Raw genomic sequence first — 23,779 nt, 5'->3', positions numbered from 1 at the left:
AAGAAGAACCTAAAGTATCTGGTCTCTTAGCAGAGCTCATGGAGAGGGCCTTCATTCCTGTTTCTCCCTCCATTATAGTCTGATGGAATGGCTCCAACTGGAGGACACCTATCCTCAACTTTGTATGGACTGTTATCAAACTTTCACCATATTCACATATGCCCCAGGTTGTGACCCTCACCAAAAAGATGTTGCTTATTGTGAAGATTAACAAAAGTGACCCATGACAGATCAAAAGGATAAACGACAGGATTAAAAGCCTTATCTGAGAATAACATCCTGTCTATTGCTAAGATGAATATTTCTAGCCTCTTACACCATGGGCTAGAACTCATTTGCCAAGTTCAACATGTGGAGCAGTGAGGTGATTTTATCTAAAAGTGTAGAGATTCAAAGCACGAACCCTGAGCAATAGATCAAAGGCAACAGCTTTCACTGCACCAATATATTAATTAGAAGTGTGAGCATTTTCTGGAGCACAGGTGTAATATCTGTATCCAAGATGGACCACTAACTAAGCAGTGTCTTGTGCAGCCTTTCAGGCAATAAATATAACAACTCAACTCGGGAAGGCCAACGAATGACAAATGCCTGCAAACAATGAGAGAACATCCGTATTTTCATTGAGTGCATTCTCCTTTTCTGAATTATTTGCTGATCTCACAAATTCTGCTTTTGAACATGCAATAAACTCAGTCATGTTAATAAAAATAAGAGCCCCTTGATTGCTGAACCATATTTGAGGGAGGCATGGTATCACACTACATTCCTGGCCAGGACTCTGTACCCCTCACCAGGAACAGAAAAGACAGATATTTCAGCTTACAAAGTTTCATTCAGATTTAGGTATCCACCATCAATGTATCTATGACTTGCAGCCAAGAGAATCACAATAGACGGTCTGCCCTGAGGTCTGTCTGTCTGTCTATCTGTCTGTCTGTCTCTATCTTTCTTCCTTCACACAGGGACTGATCCCACTTATTGTTCACTAAAACATAAACAGAGAGGCAATAAAATAACTCTGCAGATTTGCTGTTTTGGAGTTAGAGCACAATCTGGAGAAACAAAGGTCCAGAATAATGCTACAAACCTTGATTTTTTAGCATCTTGCATCGCTAACCCTCTAATATTTGATTTTGATTATTTATTTATTCCCTTTATATCCCACCCTTCCTCCCAAAGGAGCCCAGGGGCAGCAGACAACAAGTGATAAAACAATAAATAGTAATATTAATAATAAAAACAATTCCAGTCCATATACAGACTGGGAAAGAGAACAACTTTAAAGTCTTGTTAAAGGAGGAAGGTCTTCAGTAGTCACTGAAAAGACAATAGTGACAGCAGCTGTCTTATATTCCAGAGGGGAGAATTCCAAGTGGTAGGTGCCACAATGCCAAAGACCCAATTCCTACATTGTGCAGGACAGATCTCCTGATGGCATCTGCAGGAGGCTCTCAGCTGCAGCACAGTGATCAATTATGTTTATAAAGAGATGAGACCATTTTCGGGTATCCTGGTCCCAAGCTATATTGAGCTTTATTCACAAAAATCCAGCACCTTGAACATAGCCCAGTAGCTAACAGCAGGGTAATGAATTGGCAATATCGTGCCCTAGAAGATGCTTGGGAAATTGATCTTTCCAAATCTTTCTGCAAAATGACCTGCTAACTCCTGGGCTAATGCCTTGACTACAGATTGGAGTTAAGGAGGAAAGAGTCTAATCATGACCTTGGGGTTGGATAGCATGCTGAGCCAAACTTTGGCCTAGATACTGTACCATATTGCACTAAAGGGACTGGGGAGAAGCACAGAGGGTGTGAGCTGCTCTCTAGGATCCAACTCATTCATGCAGTCCATCCAAGTAAACCATAATTTGGTTTACCATGATGTTCAGATCAGGCCATAATCTGATTCCCCATCTGTAGTACCAATTTCCTTGGTCTTGGGAGACAAAAGCATGTGCATCGATTTACAATGCAAATCGGGTGGCTTTGAACACACTACTAAAGGTTTTTTTTTTAAAGTTTTTTCAGCCATGTGTAGTGGCTTTGAGAAAAGAGTCTGACTCACATGGTAAGCTGCTGCCATTGAACAGTTCCCCATGCAGCCACACAACCACCGTGTGGAGCTATACAGCATGATAAAAATCACTGATTAGCCTGACACTGCTGAAATATAGTTTCACATATAAGAACTGACAACATGATGCAATAACCTCGACGAAACGAAACCAGTCTGGGTCTGGTCACTGCCTATAAGAGAGACCATCTTGAAATTTCTCATAATCCATGGAGGATAGGTGAGTTAGAAATTGAATTAATGAGAATATACAAGGCGCTTGCTCCCAGGGCCGTGTCAAAACAAGGGCTAAATTTTAAAGGTGACCTCACTTTTCTAGCGTCGTCTTTGGACCAATAGTCAGTAAAACTCTAACACTGGAAAAGTAAATGTTAGTTGCTAACCAGATGAAAGTTGCCTTCATTCTTGGGTAGATTATTCCTTCTCTCTCAGCAGGTCTATCAACGATGAGCTGGAGGTGAGCTTCAAATGATCAGTCAGCAGCTACCAAGCTTTTCCAAGCTTCCCCCTGCACCTCACATTTGAAATAGCAGTTTTTCCTGCATCGTGATTTTTGCATAGTGTGTGCGCACACACCTACACATCGTGATTCGTGATATATTGCCAGGTCAAAAATGATGAAACCAATATCATGCTATGGACTTAAAACTGGATTTGGACAATATATCGATATATCACCCAGCCCTATTCATGTAGCAGAATCAGTGCAGTTTGTGTGCATTTCGCTGCACTGCACACGAACAAGCCTGTTGTGTGAATACACTTTGTAATCAGTTGTGAGAGTGGCTAGATGTCAATACTCTGTAGAACACCACCAAGAGGAAGGGCTGTAGCCTTGTTTTCAAAGGGTCCCAGATTCAATATGTGGCATCAGCAGGGGATTGTCTGAAACCCTGGGAAGCAACTGCCACTCAGTGTGGACAATATTGAGGTTGATGGCTCAATTGTCTGATGCAGAATAAGGCAGCTTCCTTTGTAGGAAATGTTCAGCAGTGGATGTACACATCAGAGAAAGCTATGATCCATTAGCGAATCCCGTCCTATGGAATATACGAAAGAGATTTTTTTTGTGTTCAGAAATGCCGCTTGGCCCTATACGTTGTTGTGGACTATTCCCACAAATCCTTTTGGAAGTTCAGCCTGTTTCAGCCAGCAGAGAACACAGCAAGAAGGGACAGGTCAGCTCTCACCCTAGAGAACAACCAATGCGTCAACTCAGGAGCTATTTTTATAGCAACTTGTTCTATAAATAAGCTCACAAAGAATTGCCAAAGGAAACGAAAGCCCCCACAGCACTTCTCAAGAGAATGTCTCTGGGGGAAGGGCTGGGCAGGAGGAGAAGGGTAAAGACAGACAGGTTCCGTTGTTTACTGTAGAGTGTTATTGCAATGTGCCTTGGCAGAATCAGATCAAAAGTGTGAAGTACAATGGGCAAAAAAAGGGGTCAAGTATAAGCTCTGGTATTCCGACATCCCTGCAGATAAGAAGAGAAAGCTTATCCAGATATTCACTTCCTAGCAATCTCTCCATCTTTGAAATCATGTCCAGCAAGAGCACTATATTTGTTAGAAAGTCATGACCTTTCTTGTTTATATCAAAAGAAAGACGCGTTCAATAAATCGTTCCTATTCTTTCCCCCAAAAGTTACTGTCGGTGTCCTCAGCTGTTATTGTGGAGAGTTATTTGCCAGTTTCCCTGCACTGAATCTCTGAAAGTAAAAGTATTCAACCTCCAAGAACTATTACTGCAACTGCACTATGGGTCCTACTCTTATTTTATTTTTAAGTATGCATGATTCTTTGAACTGGGATAAAAACTGAGTTTTGTGCATGCAACATTAATCTTGAAACCTTAATATTCACATTGTAGCTAGTCTAACACAACCCAATGTGTAGTTCACATAACATTTCCACCTTATTTTCTTTAAATATTTTTTTAAAAAGAATAGCTTTGTTCCTCCCCCCCCCCCCAAATCTGCATTATGTAGGACTATTGATAATAATAAATAATTGGAAGTAGTGATCAGCCCAAAGCATAAAGGTCAAAGCACAAACAATTGTCTACCTGCTCCGGGGCATTGTGCTAACGTGGGCGAACTATACATTCCCCCCATATCATTGGTAGTAGCAGTTGTTCTGGGTGCCACAATTTAAGAAGGATATTGACAAGCTGGAACGTGTGCAGAGGAGGGCAACCAAGATGATCAAGGGTCTGGAAACTAAGCCTTACGAAGATCACTTGAAGGAGCTGGGTATGTTTCGCTGGGAAAAGAGGAGACTGAAAGGAGATATGGTAGCCATGTTTAAATATCTAAAGGGATGTCAGAGGGAAGATGGAGCAAGCTTGTTTTGTCCTGCTCTGGAGGGTAGGACTCAAACCAATGGCTTCAAGTTACAAGAAAGAAGATTCTGACTAAACATCAGGAAGAACTTTCTGACAGTAAGGGCTGTTCAACATTGGAACAGTGTCCCTCGGGAGATTGGGAACTCTTCTTCACTGGAAGTTTTTTAGCATAGGTTGGATGGCCATCGGTCACGAATGCTTTAGCTGAAATTCCTGCATAACGGGGGGTTGTACTAGATGACCCTTTGGGTCCCTTACAACTCTACAATTCTATGGTAGCTGCTGGGGATGAATCTGTTTCAAGCTCTGTCTGCAATAACTCTTGTGGTGGGAGTCTTTTTTTTTAGGACATACATCCTTTTAAAGTGAAGCTCTTGTCATTAAAATACACTAAATTATATGAGTCTATAATGTATGGAAGTGAGAGCTGGACCATAAAGAAGGCTGATCACCGAAGAATTGATGCTTTTGAATTATGGTGCTGGAGGAGACTCTTGAGAGTCCCATGGACTGCAAGAAGATCAAACATATCCATTCTTCAGGAAATCAGCCCTGAGTGCTCACTGGAAGGACAGATCATGAAGCTGAGGCTCCAATACTTTGGCCACCTCATGAGAAGAGAAGACTCCCTGGAAAAGACCCTGATGTTTGGAAAGATGGAGGACACAAGGAGAAGGGGACGACAGAGGACGAGATGGTTGGACAGTGTTCTCGAAGCTACAAACATGAGTCTGACCAAACTGCAGGAGGCAGTGGAAGACAGGAGTTCCTGGCGTGCTCTGGTCCATGGGGTCACGAAGAGTTGGACACAACTAAAGAACTAAAAACAACAACATGATTCCTGCTCAATTCCTGGCTTCACCTACATCAAGAAGGGCTAGAAAATATTGACATTTCATTGGATGCTACAATTTGACACCCACCACCCCTTTCATTCTAAGCAGAAGAGGGAGGCAAAATGTCTGCTGCCCCTTCTCAACAACAGATGCAAGGAACATTTGTCCCTCCAGATGTTGCTGAACTACAACTCCCAGAAGTCCCAGAAGGTATCATCAATGGCCTGGGATCATGGAGTTATAGTTCAGGAACATCTGGAGGCACAAAAGTTTTCCACAGCTGCCCTGGAACCTGCCAGGGGAATTCGCCCGCATGTAACTTGTCACTGCAGTATTGTGACCTGCCAACCACTATTTCGTTCTACAAATTATCTAACATTGTTATTATTATTAATGTGAATACTCTGTCCTTAAACAGGTTTCAGAGTTAGCTTATAAAAAGTTACAAAACCTATTAAAGCAAAGCAATTAAATGGCTACAATATAAAAGAGTACTAGGAAATCGGTCAGTAAATATAACCCTTTTTTGACAGACTGTAATGAAGAAATACCGCATGAAACGGAATTTGCAACTTTTGTTTTACCTGATTGATCGAATTACATTAAACAACAGGACTAGTAATGTGCTGCAGGGCCCTTCATTGATGAACAGGAATCGGATGGAACACTGTGAGGGCAAAATAAACAAGATTAGTTCATAGGACTTCAAGACATAATGACTCACACATTCAGGAAGGGTCTGCTGACAATATATTTTGGAACAATTGGGTAGTAGGAAGGAAGCATGAGTGGGTGGAAGAGAAGTGGCTGATACTCATATGACTCTCTCTCTCTCTCTCTCTCTCTCTCTCTCTCTCTCACACACACACACACACACAAAAGTCACTGATGTAGAACATAAAGGTGTTAAACAACTTTTCTAGCAATGTTTCCAAATGATTTAAAAAAGAAAAATGCAACGATTGCCAAGTTTCTTTGCTAATGTTTCAGTAGCATGGAAATTTTCACAGCATTAATTTTGCTGTTTTCTGCTACTGGAAAAAAATGTGATTACCCTGATCTCCAAGAAAGTGCATTCCATTTGTCTGTGCCCTGTAGCTAAGTGGGTACACTAGCATCACACCAGTGGCACTTATTGGACAGTTCCTGTAATGTCACTTCTCATGTGCTACAACTCCCCCTTCATTCCCATGCTATTTTTAAAACTCCGTTTCTTTCCTTATTAGTTTTTGGGTGTGTTTGTGTGTAGTGGGGTGTTTATGTGCATGTCCATATATAGGAATAGCTTATCTGATGACGTCGTTCCACTTCTTAGCTGTTCTGATTATTTTATCATTTGTGTGTTTGCCACCCTTTGGCTCCTTTGGGAGTAAGGACAGGGTACAAAACAAGCAAATAACTATTATCAGATAAAACATGTATAAAAATTTGTGCATGTGTGTTCTTTCCAAATATGTAAATATGCATGTGGATTTTTAGGGTGACATCCAGTTGTGTCCAGCTGTGAACGGAATGGGCTTCTGCTCATGCAGAGTAACTTGTCCTTTCTCTCTTCCCTTTCACGGCTCCTTGCATGGATACCAAATCAGCTTTGGAGGGCTGGGGGCTCTCTGGGGCAGATTTGGGAGGCACAGGGGCTGTGGGGGGGGAGAGGAAGGGCAACTCCCATCACCCATATTTTGAGATTAAAAAAAAATCCTTGGAAGTGATGGAATTATATGGGTAAAAGCCAGCAAAAGTGATACAGACTTGAAAGAGATGGCTTCATCCATCTCTAATAACTCCCCACTAGAACTACTTAGGAGACTCATTTAAGGTGAGATGTGGGCAGTCTTCAAAGGACCATGTGGATGGCAGCGTGCAGGTAATTGACAGGGTTAAAAGCACTTAGATCACTGTAAATGATGATGAAATAAAGCAAGCACCAGACTTTTCTTTACAGCAAAATGGTCAAGAGAATCTTGCACTGCTTGGTGCTTTGGGGGGAGGGACCTAGGAATTCTATAACAGTGCAAATTTAGTTTTTAAAGTAGAAAACATGCTAAAAGTCTTGAAAGGTCTGTCCATCATTGTTCTTTTCAGAGGCTTTTAAACAAATGGAGGAGGGGGTGGATTGCTGTTACAAAACATATAGTAAGTGAACTAATGACCTGCTTCTACAGGGAATGCACAGTATTCACAGGCACTTAGGTGTATCTAGATTAACAAATGATAAGGGGGGAAAAAACCCACGAACCATTTACAAAGCCATACTGGTTCTTTGTTTCCAGTTGCAATCATAACCTCATAATTGTGAAGTAGGAAGGGAATAGTGTGAAGCCACAGGGAACCTAAAAGCTTCGTGCCATGTAACTCACCAGCTTGTCTGCAGCCTTTCAGTTCCACTATCTAAGTGCTACGTACTCTAGTTAAAACCTTGTGTTTATCTCCACTGGTCTCCTGTTTTGGGGCCTGGCGTTCATTACTTTTCTTCCCCCCAGAGGGAACCATATGTTAGAATCTAAATGAATAACTAAAGTAAATGATAACAGTTATGCACATTCCAGATCTAGTTAAGTGTAAATGTCTTTTGCGAGTGCTCTCTCCCTCCCCCACCCAGCAAAATAATTCCTGCAGCATTGCCAGGTTTGGTTTTTAGGGTTCACAGCAACGATTGATGGAATGAAGAAGGGAAGGTGGATGAAAATATGGCAGGCAGCTTAAGAAGTGACAATGTGCCTCCTGAGTTATGAGAAGACACAACACTCAGCGACATGCTATTGCAGCATCTCTGATGCACTCATTCCATCTTCCTAGAAAGCAGGCCTTCATGACACTTTCAGCAATCACTGATAACAAATTGTGTTCTCACCTTGTCATGCCCTTTCTCATGTTTTCTTTACAGGCTGGTAGTTCTCTAATTTAGTTTTATTTATATGCATATGAAGGAACCATGCAGTTGCTATAGTTTGCCCTGTTTCCTCCTGGGCAACCCACATCAGTGGGAATCACTGGGAACAGGCATGCAAACTTGACTCCTCATGCTCCAACAACCTTGTCCAAGGCTCTCTCAGACATCTGCTTTCTCTTGTGATTATCGTTATACCTGAAAATGCCTCCCTGAATGCCATTTCTCTTCTTTCCTTCCATCGCTTCTCAGAAGCTATCTTTCCCATGAAACCTCATGACATCCCCCATACTGCATGTTATGTGAGTGGAATTCCCTGATCTGGACTTTGAGCAGTATTCTGCTCAATATGAATCACTACGAATCACTAAGCTCTTCATGCCAAGAAAGATTTTCAAAGTTTTACTGCAAATTATCCTTAAACTTGTTACAAAGAAACCTGTTGTAAACACAAATCAACACATTGCTCTTAAACAACCAGTAATGCAATTCAGTTTTCCTTAAGTTTTTACTTGTCAGTATAGTCCAGGAACTCTCTGGTCCCAGAGAGAGATTCAGATAAACAAGTTGCTTCCTCAGTATGCTGGCAACTTTTGAGCGAGACCCAGACTCTCAGGAATGAGCCAATTAATTAGCATAACATTGAAACAAACATTCCACCCTCTTTTTGCAGCTTAACATCTTTTGCACATGCTGCAGGTCAAATGAAAACCTTCATTAAGTTTCATACACAATGCATACAAACATAGCATTTTATGCACATTACATGGCAGGTGTGCTGAACCTTTCCCCTCCAAGCCCTGGGGCTGTGTTCACCCTTGCTCAACTCTCTAGAGACCACATTCCAGTGGGGACAGGAGTTCAGTGCCAAAATGTGGCCAAAGCCACTAGGAGCTATCAATTTCAGTTCCCAGTTTCTCATTTCTGCAATCTTAAATTCTGTTGTCCACATTTTAGCACCAACTTGCAAACTTTTAAAATCAAAATATCCTCATGAAAATCCATCAGATTTTAGTATAAAATTCTACTTATAAACGCATTACTGTAAGCAGTTTCACCTAATATACACATTTTTGAAAACAATGGTCATGATGATTATGAATCACAGAATCTTTGTTATTATTCTCCTTCCTTCTGATTCGTGGAAGGAGAGATCTCCAAATATTTCAAAAGGACACCAGTAAAGAGCTGAAGCTGTGCATTTCCTCTTTTAAAAAAGGTAATACAAGATACGTGAACTAACATGGCCACAAGTATTTATTCACTGACATACAAAAGGGAGCTGGTTAAATTGCTTCCCAAATTGATATAAGGAGCAACTTGACCCTTCAGCAATGCAGTAAAGAATGCAACACAGTTGTTTCTTCCCACATGTGTAAAGAACTCCTTGGACCATGGCCTCAGTTATTTCTAATAGATGCCTAAGGATGGCCTTTTGCACACTAAAGGCTTCTAGGGATTTTTAAAAACTTCTTCACAAGAACATAATGAGTGCTCTCCTGGATCAGAGCAACGGCTGATCTAGTCCACCATTCTCTTCTCTACGTTGCCAATCAAATTATTCTAGAACTCCCCGCAAGCTTCACACAAGCACAACATCACTCTCCCCATCTTGGATGCAAGAATGGAGCAAGCTGCGTGACAGAAAGATTTTAGTTACCTCTCTGTTTGGATGTGGATAACACAGCTGTGAGCTGAAGACAAGAGACTGCTCAGCATGCGGTTCAACAAATGTAGGTGAAACGCCGTCATTACACCATCGCAGTCAGACTGAGGGTTGTGTTTGCTGTGGAATGGTGCTGTAAATAGGTGAAGTGGAATAATCTCTAAATGAAGAAATCCGAGAAAATTAGAATTCTGCCTGGGGCGATACCTGACAGCCAGGAGGAAAGTTAAGTCAATCATGTCACTTGCTTCAACACAGTGGGAGCTCGGGGTGAAAACATTATGAATGGGTGAAACCTCATTTTGATAGTAAAATCTACACACATGAAGCTTGCTGTGTTGAATGCATCATATTGGATTTGGTTAGCAAACTGCGTTACAGATCATGAGTCAAATAGGGAAGATGGGGCTGGAATGCCACCATTTTTTTACCTGAGTGGTGGTGGTTTGCTCAAAGGTGAAGAAGAATATGTTCAGACATCTACCTAGCCTGGATGATCCTTTCATGTAGCAGTAAAATGGATAGGACACACACTCTTCTTTCTGCCTAAATTTGCCATATTCCAGCTCTGCAAATCTAGACAGGTTAATTTCCATATTATACAATTTTGTCAATTATGCAAATCAAGTTGTGGGTTGGGAAATGGCTGAGCACCCCCCTGTTGATTTTCCATAATAGCAAACCATTGTGCCTTTCTTACATGTTGCATGGCAAAGTATTATTTAAGCCTCAGAAGTGAAATAAAAACAAATGCTACTTTAAATTGTAACAAACCTAAGGATGAGTAAGCAGGACTTACTTTTGTGTATAAGATTGCACTGTTATTCTGATAAAGGAACCCTCAACTCATGTGCATATGCACCAGCATATACAACTCAGATCAAAACTTCATTAGCTTACCACGCAATTGTTTGATAACACTGTTTTGCCTTCCTTCCTTCCTCTTCCCACAGCCCACTCGTTTTATATGTGAAAACATATGTGGGGCATGACTGAATATGGTCATGTGTCAGAGGAAGGGGTCTCTTGAAAAGCATGCTTGAATGTGGAACAGAAAATGATGAGGTAAGTGTTATACAATGCTAAATAAGAAGCCTGTGCATAGTTCTTTGAAACTGGTTCTGTCCCTGCTCAGATTTGTACACTATTGGAAATTCTAAGCTGTCAGTTGCCTTGCAAATCCATGTTACCTTCCCATTTTCTCTCCCCGTTGGTCACGTTTTGGTGTTGAAACATGCTTCATGTGTGGGAACAAGCTGACTTGGAACATAGTCTACCCCCTAGTAAGCAACAGTAATGCAACCAACCAGAGGTCAGGTGAGTGGCAGTGTTGCACCACACTGTCCGCTACTGATTAGAATCCAAAAAAAGTGTCCAGAAACAAGGTGGAACAGATGGTGATGATTCCACTCATGAAATAGCCACATGGTTTATGGAGTAAAACATAAGAACAGTGTCATCCAATAAAATGAAACAAATCATATCAATAAAAGCTGCAATCCCATTAAAATAGCAGTAAAATCAGCACAGTGAAACAAAAGCAGTCTTAAATGAATAAATAAAACCTCAGAAAAAGGAGGATCTCCAATTCTTTTGGAGCAAAGAGGAGGCTAAAACAAACTCTCTCAGGTTTCAGTTCACTGCGGCTGCCACAGCAAAAGCCCTGCTCCTTGTGGAGGCTAATCTGCTTCTAATATATGATGGAATCTGCGGCAATGTCACCTCAAAAGATCGTAAATGCCAAGGGATGGGTGGGCATGCCTGGGAATAATCAAAGATAAGACAAATCCATCACTTTGAATTTGGCTAGAATTTAGTGTAGGACCTGATAGGGCACAACACTAAATCCCAACTCTCTATATAGCAATGTGTTTTGGTTTCTTATGTAAAAGATAGATGGTGTAACCAGCAGCCATCAATACTGCAAAGACACCGCTTGCTAATTTCGCTCTGGCATCAGTGGCAGTCTGGAATGAACGCTTACTATATAAACTGGAGCACACAGTAAACTATTAATGGGACAGTGGTGAGGAAATGAAAGAAGAATGCTAAAGCATGAAACCACTGAGATGATGACGTTTGCAGTTCACAACTGTGCCCCAAGCAAGCCTCTTGGAAATATTTGCAAGCAGCCTGTGCACTCTACTGCTTTCCCAATGTATCACTGCAGGCAGAAATAAATATTGATTGATTGATTGATTGCATGATCGGTGTGCATGGTGCTTTATACAAGAGGACAATCACGGACCATTTGCCAGCCCACCTGAGCTACACTTCATTCAAGCACCAAGATATCTATGGCTGACAAATGGAACTGAAAAGGTGCTGAACGGCTAAAAGTAACATTTTAAGACAGCAGCCTTTCATCTCCATCTTTCTCTCCTCTGCCTGCCTGCCTATAGTTATATATACTATAATATAAGCAGTGCTTTTTTTCCTGGTGGGACGCAGGGGTACGCATACCCCTAAACACTTTGTGAATCTAAGTTTGGCCTCATTGGGGGCAGTATTTCAATATGAGTAGGAAAACGAGAGTACCTCTAAACATTTTAATTTTTTTTAGAAAAAAACCTGAATATAAGTGTTTGGGTTTGAGCAGACATGAGGAACAGGGTCCAGAAGCCACTTTGCCGTGTGTTATATAACTTTGGGTAACTTTCCCTGCAAATGTTTCAGGGTCCTTTAGCCCTTCTCCATCTACTACCAATTCACGAAGCGTAAGTAAAAGTAGCCCTATATAAACAACACAGATGGAAGTGATGCTAACGGTACAATGTCAGCAGTATCCACAGATTGACAGCATGAGTTATGTTGCCAGATGCACAGAATGTTGCACTACTTGTTCTTTATAAACGAGACTTGATGGAGTATGTCAATGTCAAACTCCTTGCTGATTTACACACGAACATACAGAGACAGGCACACTGACAGTCACTTACGTTCCTGTGATCTATATCAGCTATACCATCTGCTTTCTGCTTTGCATGTGGTAGCGAACTAACTATCCTACTGTGCATGGTTATCACAGATTACATGCTGTGGAAGTAAGCGACAACAGTGTTCTCTCCCTCCCCTTATTCTACTCTTTTTTTCCCTATTTTAGTGTTAGAAAACAAGCTGTTTATCATCTATCATCCATGATGTACATATATTTGACATGTATTTCTGAAACTTGATTTTTGGTTTTTCCCCTGTTGTTTTTTTTTGCTGTTGCCTTTGCCAGTGCAGCTTATTCACACTGATCAGACAAGGAATTTCAATCTGTGCTTAACAGAAATTCCCTGGCTTCTAGCACAGCTCCTCTATCAATTTCTGCACACCCTGATGAAGCTCTTTTAAAAAAAGAAACCACATTTAATACAGCTCCTCTATCCTCCACAAAGAGACAATTTGCACAACTGCATTTTCATCTTTGGGAAGAATAAGAATAAGAATAAGAATAAGAATAAGAATAAGAATAAGAATAATTGCAGTCACCTCATCAGGGCTGGCTCCAGGTTCCTACCAGATGTGAGGAGTCAGCAGGGCATGCTGGAAGAGGAAAACAATAGAAGTAGTAGTAGTAGCAGTGGCAGTGGCAGCAGCTATGATCTTTTGTTGAGCGCCAGGTGGCCACCATTGCAATTAGAGGGGAGGGGTTGTGAGCGGGAGCCGGTTCCCGCATATACAGGGGGCGTTCCTGCTCCCTGCTTCTGTTACCTGACCGCCATGCTGCACTCCCTGCAGCCAGCCAATCGGTCTGGCCTGGGGGTGGGGTTTAGCTGCACTCTAGCGGTGGCAGTGGCACTGCCCACTCATTTGGTCCCAGGAGGTTAGGCATTGGAATATGTGTGGTATTGTTTGAGGGCAGGTTGTGGCCAGCACCTACCCCTTCCCTTTTGGGTATTACTTTAAAGGGATCTGGTGGTCATGGATCCTGTCTGATGCCCTGCTGGTGGCTAGGGCCATGGCATAATCCCCGGTGATGTCAGGGGAAGCTTCCAGTTGTATTTGCATCAACAAGCTCCTCCCACTAGTTGTTAACCCACTAATGACTCCTGCAGAGCAGGGTCGAGTCATGTAGATATCGTTTCATCCAATGCCTAAGCCAATACCACTCACATGCTGTAACCAATAAAGTAGTGGCCTTATTTAGCCCATTAACCTAAAATACATGTGTCCTTGTGTCTTATTTATCTCCAAGCGGGTGGCGGGTCCTCGATTCACAACCCACAATGCACTAGAACTGTATAGCATTAATCTGGGGCATTCCAGGTAACTGCAATGACAGCAGGTTGACACTGAAAAGGGAGTCCAGGGCAGCAGCAGCAGCAGCCGCAGCTGTAGTGGGTTCTTTGCACCTGCCTGAAGTTGCCTTCTGCCAGCAGCCTGCACCTCACAATAAGGCTCACATGAAGATCAGTCTTCCTCCCAATGCACAGCACACCCATCATGCCTTAACTCTCCGTACCAATAGACTTGGATCCAGTCAGACCATACTACAAACTGCTTTGATCTATGAGTCTTCACATGTATCAAAAGCAACTCAAAGTTCTACTGGAATATTTCACATAATGCTTAATTTGAAACAGGGCTCACATTTAAACAGATTTCTATGGCCAGACTGAGTCTTACACAGGAACATAAGAACATAAGAAGGACCTGCCAGTGGCCCATTTAGTCCGGCATCCTGGTTTCACAGTGGCCAACCAGATGCCTGCAAGCTGGAAATTAGCACAACAGCACTCTGCCCACCTGCCATTCCCAGCAATTCATATTCCGAAGCATCTCAACATTTGTAAAATAATGCCCTGTTCCCAATTGCCATAATACCCTGCTTCCAAGGTATGATCTGAAGGCACGTAAAGGCATCACCTTGGTGATGCTAAGTGGGTCTGGTCAGCTCCCGGATGGAAGATCTCCTGCATACCACATGTATGCCCCCTAGGGGTTCCATGATGGAAGAAAGGTGGGAGAGAAATGTAAGGAAATAAAAATAGTAACAATGAGATTCCCCACAGATCAACCATTTGGAAGCAAAAGTTCAAATGCAGAAGGTATGAATTTCCTGCAGCCCTAAGCCCCATCATGTTTCATGTTAGATATTAAAGCCTTACTTCAAAGGAATGGAATGGAAAAATGTTTACTTTTTGCCTCTGTTGCTGTCAAAGGCTTCCCAGAACCGCCTCCCCCCTTTTTCGCATGAAAGTCCAAGTTGAATAAAATACATAGAGACAGGTGGGGTGGGATTGGTGGGATTGTGTCCCCTGGTCCTAACCCCCTCTTCCCCACACTCATGTGTAGACAAAGCAGTGCTCAAAGCCTACCAGTGCACAAACTGGGTGTGCATCGACTTTGTCCACATGGAAAGGGTCTGGGCTGGAAGTCTGAAAAGTTGAAATCTTCAGTTGATATTCTTAGAGGGGAGGTAGTTGAACCCCCTCCCCTCTTTAATATTGGTGGGGGGCAGGGAGAATTTTGGGTCTGGAGGAGAGACAAGCCTTAGTAGCATTCCTTCTGCTCCTTGAACTGCTGGAGACATTTTATCCCAATACGCCTCTTAGAAAAAATGCTACTCCACTGCCTTTTTCACATGTTATACCTGCGAAGGAATATCACATGATTAAGGGGGAAGCAGGGCAGTGCTTCTGCCCCGACTCCTGGCACTGCACATTTCCCCAGACCTTCTCCCACATCCACGCTTTGCATATGGATCTCTGAAAAGGAAAAGGAAGCCCTGGGCATCTGCTTGCATGCCAGTTTCTCCTTTCACATATCGGTGATCTCAGCCTACAGGTGTCAGGTGGGAGAGCAAATAATGTGGCCTGACTATACAATAATATCTAAGTCAAAGGCAACAACGCTTTTGAATACTAGTTGCAGGAAACTGCAGGAGGGGAGCATGTGCTTGCACTGAACCCCACTTGAGGGTTTCTCACAGGCAACTGGGTGAGAACAGGATAATGAATTAGATGGGCCATTGGCCAAATCCTGCAGATTCTTCTTAATATGTTCTCACCATTTCCAGCATTGCTTGGGATTACTTCTTTACCATGAAACAACACAGAGGCAAAGTCTTACGTGATACCTGTGTCAGGTGACTCCCAGCCGTTAGGCAGGGTGTTGTGTCCTATTAATGCAAATCCACCCAAATTGCCTGACCAAATATGAAAACAATCATATTTGAAAGAAGGGCCTCCAGTGTTTCGGCACCTATATTTTACTATTTTTAATCACTAATGTGCAACAAGAAGCTTTTTATCACGTACAGGGAACTCGTTCTTTTTCATTTGGTGACAACAGAAGATGGCGCATGTAAATGAGCTCTTCAGTTTCAAGTAGGGTTCAGCTCCTGTAACAAACGCATTTTAAAAATTATTTTTGATGGACAGACCCTGTGCATGTGTCTTTTGAAATGTCTTTGTCTAACATTACTATCGGCTCTGGGGGAAGAATATCACAAGACAGGAACAGCGCTGGAAGGGACAGAAAGCTGACCTAGCGACAGCCAGCGCCTAAGGTCTCTTTCTGACCTATTTCCTTGTCTGGCACCTGTCCTTATGAAATCTCTCTCGGAAGATCTAAGGAAATTACACTTATCCTCTGGTAACTAGGTAACATAATCTCCCAAAGGCTAGCTAATTGCAGCCCATGATAACTTCACATACTCTGCAACTGTTAAATTTTTCATTTCTTTCAAATTATTGTGGATCAGTGGAGAGGGTATTGATTTGATTCATTAACCGATTCCCAGTCTGTTCCAAGGTTAATGATTGCATGTATCTCAATTACATCTTTAACAGGTTATACTCTATGATTTGTTTCAGCTGCATTTGTACATGGCGTATGGTCCACACCTGAAAGCCTTCTTAGCACTTGATGATTTAACAAGGCATTTTCTTTTTCCCCATTATGCTGTGCATGCCTAGAAAGAGAAGAAAACTCTTTGGGAAACACTGTAGAAAGGAAGCTTTTGTCCAAATCTTGAATGAACATGCAGGGCACACAGTTAGAATAACACCCTTTATAAGGGCAGATGGATACAAGGAGAACATTTGCAGATGGTCAGTATTGCAAATGAATTCCGATTAAGCTGAATGGGGTAGCTTTTTTCTTTCTGCTTATAGTTGCAATTCAAGCTTTGATGCCTGAGGAGCCGCATGCCCATAATTAAGGAATACGTTTGGTGTGCAGATGATGTCTTAAGCCTTTGATCTCAACAGTGTACTGTGGTGGTCTATTCCTTATGTATGGGCAGGGTCTAAGCAAAATGAGAAGTTAATATACCTTCCCTTTTGACTAGACTTTCATTCATTTTAAAACCACCTGGAATTTTATATTCCAAATAAATAAATAAATCCCAGTGAGTCCAATGGAATTTACTCCAAGGATTGTATGCGAACCTATCCATGTTGTCTACTCAGAAGTAAATGCCATTGCAACCCAAATTTCATATCCTAAAGCAAAGTCCAAGTTAAGAAACACATCTTAATGCCCATTTTGTTGCTCTTACTTGTAGGTGATATTGCCTAGAGGTAGTTATGCTATTAACAGAAAAAGAGTACTTCCAGCTTTCTCTCCTCCCCACCTCCCTTTGCTTTTCTTTAGAAGCCCAAGATACTGTAGTTTAGTTTAGTAACTAGGAAGCCAAATGAGTATAGTCAAGAGGAAAGACTTCAGTTATACAATCCATTAAGTAAAACAATAGAGCCTGCAGCTGAGCTATTAAAAAGAGTAGAGCAATTTTTATTTCAATGCCTACATTTTATTTCCTCTTCTGAGTGACTGTTAACAAAGGGCTGCTGAAAGGACTGGATAAAAAGTAGACGTCAGATGCAGGATCCATGAGTTAAACAACATTATTAGATACAATTTCATAAAATCTAGTTGCTTTTCTGCTACCAGAAATCATGTCCTTTTGTCAACTTGTGGTCACATCAGCACTTCTGTTGATATAATTTGCTCCAGCTGCAGAGTGTAGCTGGCCTGCAAATCAAGGACTAGAATAGGGACAGTCAGGAATAACTCAATAGCTTGGATAATGTGCAAATCACTACACATCTTGCTATTAGTATAGTTTATTTTCACTCTGAATATTTGGAGCATGAAAAATTTATCTTTAGCAAAACAGCCGATCTGACACTTTCACAGAGCAGAACAGGGATGCGTAGAATATTAGAGCCCCCTCCCCCCATGACCCCAAATCCACACAGCACTTTGTAATCATTTAAGTGGGATTATCATATCAAAACCCTTCATTAAGTTTCATTGAATTGAAACCAAACACCTCATTTTGTATATTGTTTGAGGTCTCTCTGTATCACCGCTTGAATCCCTTTGCACTAACTCATCAAATGCAAAAAGGGGCCATTTTCTATTCCATACTTCTTCTCTTCTGTTTACCCCTTCATGCCCTTTGACCAGAAGTTACACAGTGGGGGTGGGACACACACCATATTACCTTCACAGCAACAATATATTTCAAATGCAAGATGTAAAAGGAGATGGGAAGCTGAATTTTTAAAAAATAAAAATACAGGATTCAGTGGAGCTGAGAAGGAATGTATCAGCATAGTATAGAAATGAAGGTAACTACTTTCAAGAGAAGTTAATACAGCCCTTTCAAATGGGGACCACATGGAGAAAAGTTAAATTACATTTAACTTGTTCACACAGATTATTTTTTAGGAGGAATATTTAAAATATTGTGAACTTAATATGATATTCACATATTACATTACATATTACATTCAATTTATTTGCATGGATTTTTTTTTAGAAGGGTTTTTTCCAAATACTGTGTCCTTAATATGATATTCACGTCACTCAATCACGCAATGATTCACAGGGTGGAAGACATGTTACTGAGGGGATTTAAAGGATGGGGTGCTGTATTCCTATAGATTTCTGTGAGGGATAATCAGAGTTTTGTTAATATAATAGGTTGGGATACATTAATGGAGGATTGGCATCTCAATTGCTATACTTGTGATTGCTAGGAATGGACTCCCTTGCTCCAGATGTGATTTCTCTCTACTTACAAGGCACTGGGGACAAATAGCAGGGCAACACATGACCCTCCAGATGTGACTCCATCAGCCCTAACCAATGGGCAGGGTTGATGGAAGTTGCACTACATCAACACTTGGAAGGCAATAGTTCCCCACATCTAGAGTAGTGGACAGCTTCACCAATTGTCTCCTGCTTATGAGTTACTGTCAGCCAATATAGACCTTTGCTCTGAACCAGCACGTCTCAGCTTAGGAAGTGGTTCATAGGTGACAGCCATGTGGAAATTGCACTATACATCCCTTAACCCCTTCCCCCATCCAGGTCCGTAGCATTCATATCTCTGCTTGAATTCCCACATACCTCCAACACAGGGACTAGACTAGAAAGCCATATCTGGCACCTACACACATGAACTCACAATCAGAAGTAGTAATTTAAGTTGACCTATGACACTGATGACGTTGTCCACTTCAGCACCTGAAGTGCTGGCAAATCAAGTGAGCAGATATCAAAGGACATGTGGAGAAGCAGTGGCTAGCTGAAGCTCAACCCAGAAGTGAGTTAGAAAGAGTGAGGAGGAAGGTTAGGCTCGTTGTCTAATAATTTGCTCAACAGCCATTAGGGCACTGTTCCATCTTTAGATTGCACTTGTTTTGTGAGGTCTATAAATACTAATCCTCCCTCGGAGAACAATAATAAATACCCAATTCAAAGATATGAATGGGCTTAATTAAGCAATCAGGCTGCATCCAGGCCTAATCAGCTTCAGAGTATAGTTTTGTGGCACACTGTTTATTCAAGGCCTTCCTACAATGGCACAGGAACTTCCTACAATGGCACAGGAACACATGGTGTGCTTCTCATGGACACATGGCAAAAGGGGACATATGCATCACACAGGGAGGAAGGCAAGAGAAAGCAAGGAGCAAGTTTTTATTGGTTATTGCACTTTTTGCTTAGTTAGGAGAGTGCTTTGTGCCAAGTTAGCATAATGGTTACATTTGTAAGTATCTGATGCTATCTAGTAGGTTAGATATTGATGGTTTTGTAAAAAGCTTCTAGGATCCAATACATCGGCTACACAGGGCTGCAAATACTAATAGTACACACCGTTTTATATTATTGGCAGCAAAAGGAGGAGGGGATCGTGGGGGAACTTGATTCAACTCACATTTAAAGGCAAACATATCCAAGTTGCACGTTCCCAAAAAAATATGTAAACCAAAACACAGCCTCCTGTTGAACTTCACAGTTATCCGAATTTTGCGATACAGCTCTCCAGCCAGGAAATGTATTCAAAAATGTGTATGCTGGGGTAAAGCCATAAAAATGGACATAAAACAAGAAACAACATGCACACATCCAGTATATTAGGAGAAAAAAATTGCAAAACTGCAGATTGGGCAGAATTGCATACAAAAGTGTGGATAAATTCACACTAAAATGCTGATATATTTTCAGGTGGACTTGCCCCCCCCCCCAAGCAAACTGACGTGGAAATGTGGATAACTGAATGAAAAAAATGAGAAACTGAGAAAAATGAAATTGTCAGATTCATTCACCCCTAAATGGAACTGAATCTTATTATGATGGAGGTTTCTAATCAGCAAGTTTCTTCACCTGTGCAACAATTTGGGGGTGTCTAGACAAGGTGATAGATAATGGTTGATGCTTTAAATGATAAAGCTTTTTAAACCCTATTCCCAGATTATTCTTTTGACATTCATTTTTGAAAATAAGAACAAGAAATACACATGTTTTCATGGTGGACTTAAAAAAAACCACATGCCTCTACTCTGAATGAAACTTAGTTGAATGCCAACCACTGAATCCAGTCAAGATGGAGGTGTTGTGTGTTCCAGGTTCTTGGGTCTGGGAAACAAAATTACTGCCTGTTCTAGATGGAGTTTGTACTCCCAAAGGAGCAAATGTATAACAATGCATTTATTTCTGAAGTCATATTTCACTGGCATTGGGCTGCTTCTGGTGGCAGATAAAGTCACACGTATTAGTCCATGTTTTTGGAAAAGTGGGGTGAGACTATGTCTCAGTTGATTTAATCTCTTTTGTAGGGGCAGAGAACCTTCTTCCCATGGGCCATGGGAACAATTTGCTGGAACAATGGGTGCTTCCAACCACTGATGGGTGGTAGTAGGCATGTGTCTTGCTCAAGGAGAGGAGGGAGCAGTTCCTATTCCATGGAACCCACTTCTCCTTCCCACTGCTGCTCTTTGAAGCTGCCCCATGCAGCCCCTTTCCACCTCTGACATAGGAAGTGGAAAGGAGCTTTAAAAGCCCTTTGCCGTCCTCCCTACACACTCCTTCCAACATCAGGGGCAAGAAGGAGGGCAACATGCACTTGGGAGGATTGCAAAATGCTCTGTAATTCTCCCCATGTTCTCCTTTGCATCTCTGACATTTGAGGTGCAAAGCAGAAGCTCAAGTAAGATAACAAAACCCTTTAGCCTGCTCCTCCTTTCAACCAACAGTGTCATAGGTTGGAAGTATCACCATGGGGTGGGCTTTGCAAGCATTCCTGCGCTCCCACTTTCAACCTTCAATGTTGCAGACTAAAAAGGGAGGAGCATGGGGAAGGACTGACATCCCCAACCTGTGGGGGTGATACCTGATTTTGTCCACCACCACCACTAGTGCAGAAAGCGAGAGAAGGAAGCTTGCATTTTGGAAACTACCAAATACATTATTCATCTCACTATTGGCTAAATAATGATTATGTAAGTCGGGAGGACACACGTATTATTTGCAGATTTAAAGCAACCGCAACAGCAAAACCTGATCATATTCACTAGATTGATTTCATTTCAGTGCATGAGATGAAGAAGAAATTTCTGGCCCTGTTTCTGTTTTCATCAGAATTCTCTGACAACCCTACTTACAACATTCCTGTACCAAGAACTGGGCAAAGTATAATTGGTAAAGTGGCTCCCAAAGAGAGAAGATGCATTTCAACTGTACTTTGTGGCCTTTGATTCTGTTTGCATGTACAAAAAGTCTATGGCTGATCATTGTTAAAGTTTGAATACATTCTTGCAAGCCAGCAAAATGTGCAAAGCATGGACAAGTGATGATGTAAACACACATGCTTTGCTGTCCAAAATTATGTATCCACTCTTGTTTGGTCTGTGTCTAGAAATGGCCTGGCAACCAAACTAGCTACATTTTCTCATGGTTTCCTCTTCTAAAAGGAAAATGTTGCCCCCCCATCTTGCTAAAATTAAAAGAAAAAGATGCTGTATTGGGGAAATAGTTCTCTTTTTGATTCACAATAGCACATCTTTCGTTTTCTCCACGAAAGGCCAGTGAGAGGGTATTGATCTAGAAAGTCGCTGACTGTTATGGTTTTCTATGAAGCAAAACTTGAGATTTGGTCAGCTGACACATGCACATAAAGAATCTCTATGAACAGTGAATGAGCAACTGCTGGGATCTGGTTTCGTAAGGTGTAGGACCTGCAGCGCAAAGAGAAATTAATGCTTTTCGATCACCTCAAATTCAAAAGAATCATAGTATGAAAGATGGGAATGAGATTATTGCTAGTTTGCAAGCTGGTCTGCTAGTTTAGGAAATGCTTTTGCTGGCAGTAGGTCTTTCTTGTAAAAGATAATGCTTTGTGCAAAAGAAAAAAAAAGCTTTTCATACCTTTTAATTTTATTGCCTTTCCTTCCTGCTTCCTGTAAGCTCATAATAATACAGCAGAGATGTCAGCTGGCCACAAGAATATGCTGGGGAAGAGAGTCACTCTGGTGGGACATTTTTGACATGCAGAAAAAAAGAAAAGGGAAAACCAGCTCCCAAGTGCCGCAGAACTCTTGGGGCTGAACATAATCACAGAGCTGATGATGAAGGGATCCAGGACAGAAAAGAATTTGGAACCCTTTATGTTATTCCATCAGTTGTTTTGTCTGGTTGAAAGAACTTATCGGATTGTTCTCCCTTTTGTTTTATTTTGCATATGGTTCTCTTCACTCAGTTTATTGGAAACAAAGCGCAGTAGCACAGACAAAGCACCAGAAGGGACAGCACTTGTTCAAACTTTGCAAAAAAGAGAGAGGATCATTTATAAAAATTAGCACTGAAACTTTGGCAGCTGGCCTGCAAGTGGTTTCATCATTCTCTTCTCCCTACTCGATGGTAAAGCTTGGTTCAGTTGCTGGAGAGCAGGCATGGGATACTAGGTGTTCAGATCCGTTTGCAGCTACACAGTTGTCAACGTGCCTTAGTTCTGCTCATCTATGAAATGGATATTATAATTGCCTCATTTTTGTATGCAAAAGATTAATGCATTGAGTTTTGCCTAGCTTCAACAAGGCATTTGTTTTGACAAGACCACCCTAAATTCAAAACACGAAATCAAATGCAAGTGGTAGCATAAGTAGCTCAGGAAACTGGTGGGTTAGGGGAGAGAGAAGGCTCCTCTGCTATGTTATTTATCTCTATTGCATTTAACTGCTCACATGACAGGGCGTCTGTGTTGCAATGGTTCAATTTGTTTGGCTGTTAACCAGAAGGTTGGTGGCTTGATTTCACCCAGCGGCAGCTGTGGGCAGGATTTCTGCATTGCTGGGAATAGAACTAGATGACCCTCTGGGTCCCTTCCAATTTTACGATTCTATGATCCTATGAACCATGTATCATAAGTTTCCTTCTTTGGCACTATACTTTTCATGTGAGTAGTCCACTGGCAGTTCCTTCCCAGTTGTCCCTCTTAGTTCTGCTGGACTCTCAGTGATGTTTAATACTATCGATCATGGTATCTTTCTGGACCATCTGACTGAGATAGGCCTCAGATGCACTGTTCATGGAGGTTCCAGTGCTTCCTTGGCAGCTGACACATGGTGCCATGATATTGCCCTCCATACTGTTAAATATCTACATGAAATGTCTGGGAGATATTATCTGGAGATTTGGAGTGTGTTGTCCTGAAGTTGCAGGTGACACCACAGCACTGTTTCTTCC

General features: G+C 41.7%; 1 long non-coding RNA gene across 6 annotated transcripts; it reads right to left on the bottom strand.

Annotated features, from left to right (window-relative positions):
• Nucleotides 1–905: 905 nt before the first annotated feature.
• On the bottom strand, nucleotides 906–22,638 carry LOC308458847. Of its 6 annotated transcripts, XR_013977726.1 has the most exons (7): nucleotides 22,463–22,638; nucleotides 16,648–16,715; nucleotides 16,060–16,142; nucleotides 13,289–13,342; nucleotides 10,243–10,387; nucleotides 5,843–5,925; nucleotides 906–988 (listed from the first exon to the last, which is right to left on the bottom strand). It is a non-coding gene; the product is annotated as an uncharacterized lncRNA (long non-coding RNA). The 6 variants fall into 6 exon arrangements; XR_013977728.1 differs by lacking the exon at nucleotides 16,648–16,715; XR_013977727.1 differs by lacking the exons at nucleotides 10,243–10,387; nucleotides 13,289–13,342.
• Between the last annotated feature and the right edge of the window lie 1,141 nt (nucleotides 22,639–23,779).

Source organism: Podarcis pityusensis, assembly GCF_964106645.2.
Source record: "Podarcis pityusensis genome assembly, chromosome: 11".
NCBI lineage: Eukaryota > Metazoa > Chordata > Lepidosauria > Squamata > Lacertidae > Podarcis > Podarcis pityusensis.
Note: the sequence above shows the minus strand (reverse complement) of the source record. Positions and strands in the feature narration are given on the sequence as shown.